The sequence below is a fragment of the Microplitis mediator genome, chromosome 2 (assembly GCF_029852145.1).
Source record: "Microplitis mediator isolate UGA2020A chromosome 2, iyMicMedi2.1, whole genome shotgun sequence".
NCBI lineage: Eukaryota > Metazoa > Arthropoda > Insecta > Hymenoptera > Braconidae > Microplitis > Microplitis mediator.
This window is the reverse complement of record NC_079970.1, coordinates 23567049-23579734: the sequence shown is the minus strand read 5'-3', so window position 1 is coordinate 23579734 and position 12686 is coordinate 23567049. Positions and strand designations below refer to the sequence as shown.

At 23.3% G+C, this 12686-nt stretch overlaps 1 protein-coding gene across 1 annotated transcript in view; it reads left to right on the top strand.

Moving 5' to 3' along the window:
• The first annotated feature begins 5083 nt into the window (after positions 1-5083).
• The window catches only part of LOC130678675 (putative transcription factor capicua), a 40258-nt gene continuing 32655 nt past the window's right edge, over positions 5084-12686 (top strand). Inside the window, exon 1 of the mRNA XM_057486051.1 lies at positions 5084-5521. The gene's annotated coding sequence lies outside the window, so the exon portion shown is untranslated. The remainder of the gene's footprint in view (positions 5522-12686) is intronic.

Below are 12686 nucleotides of genomic sequence, written 5' to 3'. Positions count from 1 at the left end.
AATTTTTTTTTATATACTTTTTCTTCGGTTATCGATAAATAATTGATCTTTTATTATTTTAAAGTATTACGCATTATTGTGCTTCCACTTTAATCATGTATTATTTTTTTTTATTGAACCGCAAATCATGTGCTTTTATTCAACCGTAGAGTAAATTAATAGCTCTTATAAATACAGATTTATTTAAAAAAATATCTATCTATATATGGATTTATGAATATATATATTTCAATCGTCCGTTCCTTCAATTGTAATAAAATCAATGTTATTTTTAAAGTAAATACTTGTAATAATAATTACAATTGAAACAAATATGTTTAATTACATACAATAAATTTCCATGGGAAATAAATTGTAATCGCGATTTGCCTTAAATTCGTAGTTAAGTCTACGCTTTAACACGGTGATGATAGATTTTAGGAATAGTAAACGTAAAATCTAGCATGATCATTTTTAAATTATCTAGTATAATTTTTTTTTCTCATATAATGATAATGATAATAATAATTACATGTAATTATTGTATTAAGATAAATAATGTAATATCTTTATGATAATAATGATCAATATCTGCCGAGGTAGACGTCCCTTCAATTTATTGGTGCTCTATAGACACCGCTAAGTGCACTTTTCATTAATTAAAAAAAATAAAATAAAAAATAAAAAATGGTAATAAAATAAAAAAAAAAAAAATGGCCTAGTGTTAGACGAGCTGCGAATTTATGTAAAGTGTTTATTTACAAATAACATTTGATGAAAGATAGAGAAAGAGTGTGAGAAAAAAAAATAAATTAATGAATTGTGAGAAAATTATTTTAAAAAAAAAAATAGTCTATTGATTATAAATTATTTAAGTGAAAAATTAAGGAAAATAATATAAGAGATAAATGATGGCAGGAACATTATTAGAGCACGCAATAAAAAATTTAAAAAAAATAAAATGAAATGTCGAAGAGCACTTAAATTTTTAATCGGCCTGGTTTGGTACAAAATATGAATGGTGATGAGATGTAAGAAGTCTCAAAGTGGTTAACAAAAAAAAAAAATAATAATAAAGAAAAAAAAATATGATAAAAAAATAAAATAATGGAAACTTGTTCTGGTCACGAGAAATTGCCATTTATTATTTTTTTTTTTTTTAGGTTTTTTTGTAATTTTATTTGATTATTTTTAGTTTTAATTATCGATAGTGATGAGGTATAAAAGTTATAAGAAAGAGCTATTGTTAATATAAATAAAATAGAATTAATTAATTAATTAATGAATTATGTAAAAAAACAAAAAATGAAACGATGAGAAAATGAACGAATAGAAAATAAGCGAGGTAATAATTTACGAAATATAATAGCAATGTTAGATATTTTATTGATATTTATAAATTATTAAGTAATTTAAATTTATAAAATAATAATTAAGATGAATTAATAATATTAAATGAAGAGAGATACTAATTATAAATTAATGCATAATTTAAGTTGATGCAATTAAGAAAAATATTATTTTTTACTTAAGTCCCAGTTTTATATATTTTTAGACATCGCGGTAATTTTTTTTTAATTTTTTATATACGACAATGTATGCAATTGCATATGAGATATATATTTTATACATCTGTCATTATATTTTGCCATTAAAAATTTTTTTTATTGTTTTTATTTAATCATGTAATTTTATAATTGATGTCAATTTATTAGTTAATGCAATTAATTATTTTTTTTTATGTCTTTACTGACAACAATGAATTCAGGAATGAAGTTTACAATAATAGTATACATATATTTAAACTATGATAAATAATAACAATTGCTTTTGCTCTACCGGTTTCTAAAAATAAATAGTCGCAGTTCCGGTTGTAGTTAATGCTGCTTAATTAATTGATTAAAAATAAATAATTAAAAATTGTGCATTTTTATGAGACTAACTCGTTTATTTTTTTGTTTTCAATTATTATTATTAGTGTGAATAGATAAAAAAATCTAGTATTATCACAATTTTTATTTTAAATATTGTTTTTTTTTATTATTTTATTTTTATTATTTTGAAAGTTTGAAATTAGTTATTAATTAAAGAATAATAAATATAAAAAAACAAAAGCATTAAATCACTGCTGAGTCACCTTTAGTAACTTGATCACATTTAGCACCAATTTAGTTTTTATCAAAACTAGATAAGCATTAAATTAAATGTGTGAATTATATAAATATATAAAAGGGAGAGTAATAATTAAAAAAACAAAAAGAAAAAAACGAAAAAAAAAAATAAAGAAAAATTTATAAAAAATGAAAAAAAAATTTTAAGATTTATCAGGAATTTAAAATTATAAACAGTCGATAAATTAATTATAATCGACTTAATTATAATTTTTTAATATAATGAACTGTGAAATTTTTGAATATAATGTAAAATGTTTGAGTATTTAAGAATTAAGACAAAGAAAAATATTTAAAATAAAACTAAGATAAAATATTTAACGAATTGGAAATTCTTGAAGGATTAAAATAAAAAAAAAATTGAAATTGTCTGTGATTATCAGTCATAATAATCTTTAGCTCCACATATTTTTTAGATGATATTTTTTAGAAGATTACAAAATTTATAATATAATCATATTAATTATTATTATTATCTATTAATATGTAATTATTGGATCAATTATGAACAATTATAAGAGTGACGACTTTGTGAAATGATAAATTTTTTTAATTATAAAAAAAATAGAGTGAGAGTGAGAGCGAAATATTTAATAAATAAATTTTAAAAAATAAAAAAAAATTGTCAACTATTTACTGTGAGAAAATTTTCTAATGACCGATTGACGAGACTGTTTCTGAAATACTTGGTCTAATATGTATTTAATTTAAAAAAAAATTAATAACAAAACTTTGGAGGATTAATTTACAAATAATTGAATCCATAGTTTTTTTTTTCTATTTTCAATTAATTTTTTTTTGTAATTATGTAAATTAACATTACATCAGAAGGACATATTAGCAACCGGCATTTGTAATTGAACAAATAAAAATCTAATAAAATATAAATATGTTCAATAAATATATCCACAAACAAACATAATAAATCTAATGCAATTTTTTTTCGCGCAAGTGAACTTTGTAAATTCATCGAAGAACCTGCAGTAAAAAAATTATTTACATTGAATAGATTTACTACTTTTATTACAATTAATTGCAATTAACAAATTGTCTACACTAAGTCATACATTTAATGATAAAATTTCTAATAAAAAAATAATATTAATTACTAATAAAACTTTTAAATTATTTGACTTAAAAAAAAAATCTGGGATTTAAAAATTAATAACTTTTTTTTTTTAATAAAAGTTCTAATTATTCATTGGGAAATCTCATAAATATTCAAATAATTATCAGCTAAATAAAACAAATAAAAAAAAAACTTTTGCTTGGTGATAAACTCGCTTGTGTTTCAACTAATCATTAGTTATTTTTATGGTAGCAGTAATTAGTTTTAGTATGATAATCTTATCACTGGTTTATGACTCCCTTTGTTCCCAGAAACTAGTACTAGTACCAGTAAATATATAAGAATAATGATAATAAATATAGTAATGTCGCAATTGATTGTATAGGTGCTACTGGTTGCATTACATATGGTGTAATAAAAAAAAATATGGAAAAAAAACCATGTACATAATAAGAGGCACGTGTTGTTAGTTCATACATTAAATAATAATTAATGTACTGTGTGTTGTACATTTTTTCACATTGCGCTTAAATTTCCACGGTCAACTAGCTAATTGGGTTATCAACTATTTTTTATTCTTATCAACTGACATTTGTTATTGTACCGCAAAATTATCTTTTTAAGTGTATAGTAAAACAATTGATTCCCAGTAAAAAATTAGCAATGGCCAGTGATGACTAGTACGGTAAGAATTAATAAGAATGACGACGACAACTCGATTAAATTACTACTGGTAAAATATGTAATTCTGAATTTAATTATCGGGTTTTAAAAATAATATCTACGATAATTAAATAGTAATAATGTGAGTAATTATTTTAAATATTAACGCTTATTCACAGTTATCTTTTACGTTAAATTGTTGTTGAGTCTCTTTAAATATTTTTTTGTCCATTTTTGCGAGTACTGTAAATACAAATAATTTACGACGAATTTGTCTCGCGTGGAAATAGCCGTGATATGATTACGCGAGACTGACCAGTCAATCAGACTGTCGATAAATCAAGTGCAATGAGCTTTCATATGAATAAATTTTATTTATAATAGTAACAATAAGAATAATAAACAAACGAGGGTAATGATTTTTAAACATTAAATGTATGAGTCATCGTATTAACATCCCGCTGTAGTGTTGACTAATTTGAATTTCAACTAAATATTTAACATAATTTATTTTAATTCATTATTTATTTATTTATTGTTATTATTCTTTTAAAGTAAATTTTTAAACTTTATTAATTCATAATTCATAAATTTTGCTAACAAATTCAAAAATAAAATTTTTTACCCGAGTTTGAATTAAAGTTCGTTTTAAAAATTAGACGCCAAAAAATTTTTTTAGCCAAAAGTTTGAATTAAATTAAATTTTGTTTTTAAGTTAAGCGCCAAAAATATCTGTCAAAAGTTTGAATTAAATTCGAAGTTTTTTTTTTCAAATTAAGCTCCAAAAAAATCTCAGCCAAAAGTTTGAATTAAAATTCAAAATGTTTTTTAAAATTAGGCTCCAAAAATAATCTTTAGCCAAAAGTTTAAATTGAATTAAATCTTTTTTTAAATCAAGCGCCAAAAAAATTTCACTCAAAAATTTGAATTAAATTAAATTGTTTTTTTAAATTAAGCGCCAAAAAAATCTTTCAGCCAAAAGTTTGAATTAAAATTAAAAATGTTTTTTAAAATTAGGCGGCAAAAAAATTAATCATTTAAATTAAATAGTCAAGGACATGAACTATAATTGGGATAGGTCATACATTGTAATATACCGTGTATTATTATATACATATATGTATAGTGTAAGACTACAGGTATGGAATAAAAAAAAAATCGGGAGAATTACCTTCTAATAAAAAACTAAAATCCTCATAACGTGCGTTAGTATTTACGATGGCGGTATGAGTTGCGCATCGTTGCGTTTCTTTAAATGGCGTTAAGTATTCGCGTCTGAACGCTCTTTCATACATTTAATTAAACTTAAAATTAAACCATCAACTGAAAATAATATCCATTAAAAATCCAGTTTATTATAAATTTATATATACGTACATATACACATATATATATTAATAATGAGTAATATATATCATTACTAAATACATAACCAATACTTTATTTTAAAACCAACATAATTATCATATATTAATAAAGTCTGGCAAAAAAAATATCTAAGCGCAATTAAATATGAGTATATAAAGTGTAAAAAAAAATAAAGAAGAGTTAAATACGCGGGTGATTATTATCAGTGATGTGACGGTGGATACAGCAAATCCTTGTGACGACAGACCGACACCAGCGCCACGTGTTTTTGGTACGTCAAAAAATAATTATTTATCTCTCTCACTCTTACTTAACTTTCAGGTACAACCCGTACAATTTAAACCATACAATTGCAGTAATATATACCCACAGGATTATATATACATATATTTTCAAACGCCTGCGCCTTTGTGCAAAGAATACCCACATTATTATACATCATTACATATACCTTCGCATTTACAATACATATATAAATATATGTAAAAGGAAGATTTTAATATCAGTGAGCAGGTATAAAAATCCCGGAACGAATGTTCTATTAAAAGTAAATTTAAATTTTCAATCATTTATCTAAAACGAATATCTATTATATACAAACTCTATACTTATACATATATGTATATATGAACAACTATTTGTATGTAATATGCAGTTAGAACTTGTTACGTATGCTAAAATTAATATTTATTTGTCCAGGCCATTATTACGTATTATCAGCCGGCATTTAATAATCATTTTAGTATAAATATATATATATATATATATATTCATATATATTTTTAATTTTTAATTTTTAACTCTTATAAATTATTTAAGTATTCGTATAAATGCATATTTAAAAAAAATAAAGATTTATATATAAATATATAAATATATGTATATATACATATATATATTTTATGTAAAGATATCAAAGTGAATGATTGCAGCCCGCGCTTGTCGTCGCGTGCCTACCGCTTACTCCTTATACTGCCTAGCAACCGCGTTCACGTTCGCGTTCACGTTCACGTTCATTCAATTACTTCTTCTCGCACTTCAATACACTTTTCATAAAGCTCTATGTACTCATAATACTAATAATACGTCAATAATTATTATTAATTAATAATAATATTATTAAATTATTAATATAATTATATTAATAACTCGAGATCCTCAGTAATGATACAACGAAGACGTGTCATTGACACCTGATTATCCATACTTGAATGGTATGTGATTCGGATAAAATACAAACCTGTTTGACATTACAATATATACATATATATGTATGATGTTGTCTTTTTGGATAAATATTTTATTTTTAGCTCTACACGATGCAGCCAAGTGAAAAAACGATGGAATTTCTATGTTACTTGAGACTATTAACAAAAAAATTTTTTTTCTTCAATAATCATTTTAAAAAAAAAAAATTTTATACTGAAATTACCCGGTCTAATAATTTTTTTATTCGTTTAAAAACGACAAGTCATAAAAAGAAAAAATTGCGCTCATAGTTTTTTAACTACAAGTGCATTTTAGTTTTTTAAAATTAAATTGTTAATTGTCTGCAAATTTCAGGATCATTTTTTTTTATTTATTGCATTAGAAGCCACAAATGAAATTGCAATTGCAAGTAAACATGGAGTTAGAAATAATTTTTAATTACTAGAGACTCGTTGTGTTACAACAATTAATTTCATAACATTAGCTCAATAGTAAACATAAAATTCATAATATAAATGTGCAGGAGTAGATAATGCACACAAGAGTGCATGAAATATCTTGATTATTATTTATTATTTTTTTTTTTATGGTGAAACAAAAGAACTTTCGCTGCACACACGGGTCACCGGACGACGTGTGTTGTATATACACTGAAATATCATCAACACTACTCACCACTCTATATAACTCCTTAATATGTACTCGTATTGTATTATTATACATATACATACATACACATATATATACATATATATGATACAAGTGCAATGGAGTTACTCAGGTTGCAATCCCTCAAATTCAGGACCGTAACGATTCAGTTGTACATTATTATATTATATGTTATATTAATTGCAATAAAGTAGTTAATATACAATGCACATATGTCTAATTATAAAATACAATTTATAATTTACGTATATATATTATTACAATATCGATATTATTTTATAATACAGATATTAGATTTAACTGTCAAGTGTCAACTGTACCCGTACATTATCTCCGTAATATCAAGTTCTATATAATGATGATGCAGAGTATTTGCACATTAAATCTTAATTATTAAGTTAAATATATATATATATAAAAAAAAAAAAGTAATACAATTACATATAAAATTTATAAAATGTGGATAGGAGCAAATAAAAAATTAATGAAACTAATTATTGGGGTCATGAGAAGGCGGAGGGATTACGCAGAAAGAGGATAGAAAGAGAAAAATGAAATGGTAATAGGCTGAGGCTTTTTCCCTCGGTTTACTTGTCGCTGTCGCACATGCCAGTTGCTCCGATCCTGATAAAATTTGTTGCTAACCGCGCACTTCATAACATATTTATACACATGTATAGATATATATTTTTAAAATTAATATTGGATTTTTTAAATTAATTTAAATATTAATTTAATACCATCTGATAAATTTCTTATTTGCTATTGTTGGTATTAAATTTTTACTCAATTGCATCATTGATATTTTTTATAAACTTGGAAATTGTTGGAAAACAAAAAAATATGTGACGGGGAGATAAACAAATTTTTTTTTATTTAATTTTATTAATCAATAGTAAGATACTGGTGTTGTTAGACTGAGTAATTCACTAAATTAATATGAACCTCAAAAAATATGTAATTAAATTAACAACAAGTGGACGATGAAACAAATACTGATTACAGTTTTTATTTCTCAAAATTGTTTGGAGATAAAAAATTTTAAGTGCCGTAAAAAAATATTTATTTTTGTCGTTATGACTAATAACTTATTTTTTTGTTATTACTGTCGTTGAAACTAATTTTTAATTTGGTAATTATCTTGCTTAGTAATTAATGACGTTAAATTAATTGGGATCATCAATTAGTACGATAGAAAAATAATTTTACACCTTATTCCTGATATAAAAAACTTAAATATCTGATCATTATTATTTTTTTTCCGACGTAGATTAAATGATAAAATATATATATATTTTTTTATTAGTTTATTATCTCGTGCGTAAAAATAGTAAATTTGTATCGACAAATCGGAGACAAATTGTCTCGTCAAAAATAATCAATAATTTTATTAATACAAAAATAATATTTGATTTCTATCAGTTCTACTATTTTTAATTGCCATCTAGTGTCAATTAATTTTCAAATTTATTATTGTCATTATTATTAATTGATTTTTTTTTTTAAAGTAGAACTTTTTTTTATTTTAATTTAATTTATCACGACTACTGTGAGCTTATTTTAATTAAAATTGACAATTTAAATTTTAAGATGTCAAAATTTTGATATTTTTACATGGGCAGAAAGAAAAAAAAGAATTTTTTGGCGCAAAAAATTTTTTACGTTATGAATCGACAACAAAAATTTTATTGGGGCGAGAAAAAATTTTGTTTTTATTTCCTAATTCAAAATTTTTATTTAAAATTTCTCGCGCGTCTTTTAGAAAAAATCAAAACGTATAAAATAAATTATATAAAAATTTACTATGTAACAGGAACCGGATTTTTGAACCGAAAAAAAAAATTTTGAATTATTGACCATCTCGTTTTCGAAAAATAATTAATTACCTATGAAAATATATTCGCGCAGACTCAGAGAATATGTATATTGTATGATAGTATTTTTACGTACGTAAAATTTTTTTGTGTAACAGATTTTGGTTCAGGTTCAGCCAAAATTTTTCCCGGAATACTTTTGAATTTGACTATAATTGAACACCTTAGAGTATCTCATATATGATAATAATTTACAAGTGCACTCGAACTCAGTTCAGTCCTTAGACCTTTTGCACTTTGTACTATTAAATATGACTTAATAATATGATTCAAATTTAATATATACATATATGTATATATATACTTTTATGATATATTGCTAATCGATTATTACTATTATGATAAAGTTCGATGACCTACTACCCTATTTATCATATTAAAATTCCCGGGGTTTCATTGTTAACTATAAATATGAATTTAAATGATTGATATAAAAATTATTTGATTTATAAATAATAACTCAAATTTTATAGACTTGAATTATAATTAAATTATTTTTTAAATAATTTATCTATCACGGTAATTATTTAATGACCGTCTGGAGACTACGGGAACGTTTAATAAATACGTATATTATATTTTCGTCTTTCTAAATAGGTCAGTATATTATTTAATAAACCAATTAAAGTTTAATTATTTCTTTAAAAACCTTACTATCCAATCGAACCGCTAAATTACTTATTATACAATTTATATTTCAAAAGTTCAAATGTAACATTTTATTTAAATCTTACTGTGTATAATTAAATGTTTAAAAAAAACACCAGCAGTAGCAATATTAGAAAAAAATATATGACAAAGTATTAATTATGATAGTTAATAAGTTTATGTATTTAAGTATTTATTATTAAAAAGTTCGCGTGTTTGTAAATACATATATTTAAAATCTAGTATATTATTTTATCATAAAAATTATTTAAACTATGGGTTTTTTATTATAAAACTTTATTCGGTCATTGCATTTAAAATTTAACGAATTTATTAATTGGAATGTCGATATTAATTTATATTTATTTTAATAGAAAATATATATACATATATACAGTTATACATATATATATAGATAGTTATATATAATAATATTCAATAAGATATTCAGATAGTTGATTTATCAAAATGACAGCTTATCTTTATTTATTTTATATATTTATTCATTTTTATTTAACATTAAATCATTATATATACATATTTTTATAAACTATATTTATATAATAGTTTACGGTCATTATTTAAAATTCTCACTGGGTAAATTTTATTTATTATTTATTATTATTATTTTTATATTTATTTTACTATACAATAATAATAATATGTGTAGAAATATATACATATATATGATATACTTTTTATGTATTTGCCGTTGAGTATATATTCTTACAATGCCGACGACTACGACAACCAACGACGAGGTCTTTTAATCGATCGATTTGATAAATTTCAAACGTCAAATGTTATTTTAACCGTTGAGTGTCTGCGCATGATAAAAATGAAAATAATCACTTGACATATGCAGATTTTATTCAATTACCATCAATTTAACAAACATTATTAATATATTATATTTTAATTATTGGATTATCAATTTGATGATAACAAAAAAAAAAGTTTACTAATAACTATTTTTGATACAGTAATTATTTAAAATGATACTGAAGTTACCAGACGTCTAATAAATTTTGAATTTTTTTTTAGACGATAAACTGTAAAAAAAAAATTGCACCTGTAGTTTTTTAAATTTTCTATATGTGCATATTTTTATTTTTTGTTTTGTAATTAATTTGGTGAAAAAAAAATCCGAAAATTACTAATTGTCTGTTAATTTCAGGATCATTATTTAAATTGCATTTGACAAAACTTTTTTTTATGAGTAATAAAAAGTATCAAATTTTAAACTAAATATGAAATTTTATTTAACTTTTTTAAAATTATAATTCATTTTTTTTCAACGTTAAATATTTGGATAATTAAAAAAAAGACGTATATTTATACAGTTTAAATTATTTAAAAATTAAAATTGATGCAAAGATGAAAGAGAACAACGGAGAGTGTCAACCCTTTGTCAATTTTTGAATTTTAAAAATACATACAGTCATTTATTGTGAACCCTTTTTTATCACATGTGTTTCAGTGCGCACATGTAGTCATATGTATGTATATATGTAATTTATAACAAGTGCGTAACCATAAGCCAACTCATTAGGAAGCTACTAAAAAATAATATAATAATTATTTAATTATTTTAATTAATACCACTCTATACAATGAGAGTTTATTAAATAAACTTATAATTAGAGAATTTTGTCGTCATTAATAGGCTTACAATGTTCGCGGAAACTCTTGACAAAGTAATTTCGCCCTCGGCAACATTATTCCGTGTGCTTATTCCATTCCTGCAGATATTTTAAATATTTCATTTGCATAACAAATATCCTTACATATTTAAAATAACAATACTTTTTAAAAATAAACTTATACATACAGAAAAAAATATTTCTAGGCGCTAAAAAATTTTTACTTGTCACAAGAAATTTTTAGAATTATAAATTGAATGCAAAATTTCCTCGGGGCAAGAAAAAATTTTTTGACCAGAAAAAAATTCTTGCGCCAAGAAATTTTTTTATGATCCTGAAGTTAGATGACAATTAGCAATTTTCGATTTTTTTTTCAACAAGTGACAAACAAAAAAATCTAAAAATATGCACATGTAGAAAATTAAAAAAACTATAGGTGCAATTTTTCGAAATATTTTTTTTTCATAATTTATCATTTCTAAAATAATCCAAACATAATTTGACGTTGGCTGACTTATAAGTGTGAATGTAGCAGACGTAAAACAAATTTTAAATTTCAAATAAACAAATTAAACAATTAAAAATTTAAAAAATGCACATACTCATTTTCAAATTCTATAAATGCGTATTTTCTTATTTTTATTAAGTTCACTTTTTTCAAAATTTTTAAAATCGATAATTGTCAGCTACATTCACACTCATGGCTAACTTCAGTACCATATTTTACCAGCAGACAATTAAAAATTTTTGGATTTTTTTTTGAACAATTAAATTTGAATAGAAAAAAAACCAAAAATATGCACATGTAGAAAATTTAAAAGACTACAAGTGCAATTTTTTTAAATATTTTTTTTTTTCATAATTTATCGTTTTTTAAAGAATCCAAAAATTATTAGACGTCAGCTAATTTCAGTATCATATTTTTTCTCGTCAAAAATTTTATGTCTTCAATTCAAAATGCAAAATATTTATTGCGCCAAAAAATCCTTTTTTTCTTGCACTCATATTTATATATATATTGTCGTTACCTTCTTTTTTTTAAAATCTAATTATCAGCTATAAAAAAAAGAAATAAATCAATAGCAATTAGAAAGAGCGTGACGAGTCGATTGGACACACAGCACAATGCAATCTTTCATCCCCTTTTGGCATACAAGTCATACAAGATGAACCTCAAGTGCCCGGTGCACATTTCTGTAAGCATGAATGGCGCTGTTATCCAACTGATGGCGCGACAACGGACTACGGCGCCCTTCATTCATTTTTACTTCTCCTCTAAACCCGTCATTACTCAATCCACCCTTCGACAACATCTACAACAACAACAACAACAACCACCACAACTACACTTAAAACTAAAACTTTCTATTCCTCAAATAAAATTCATGCGTCA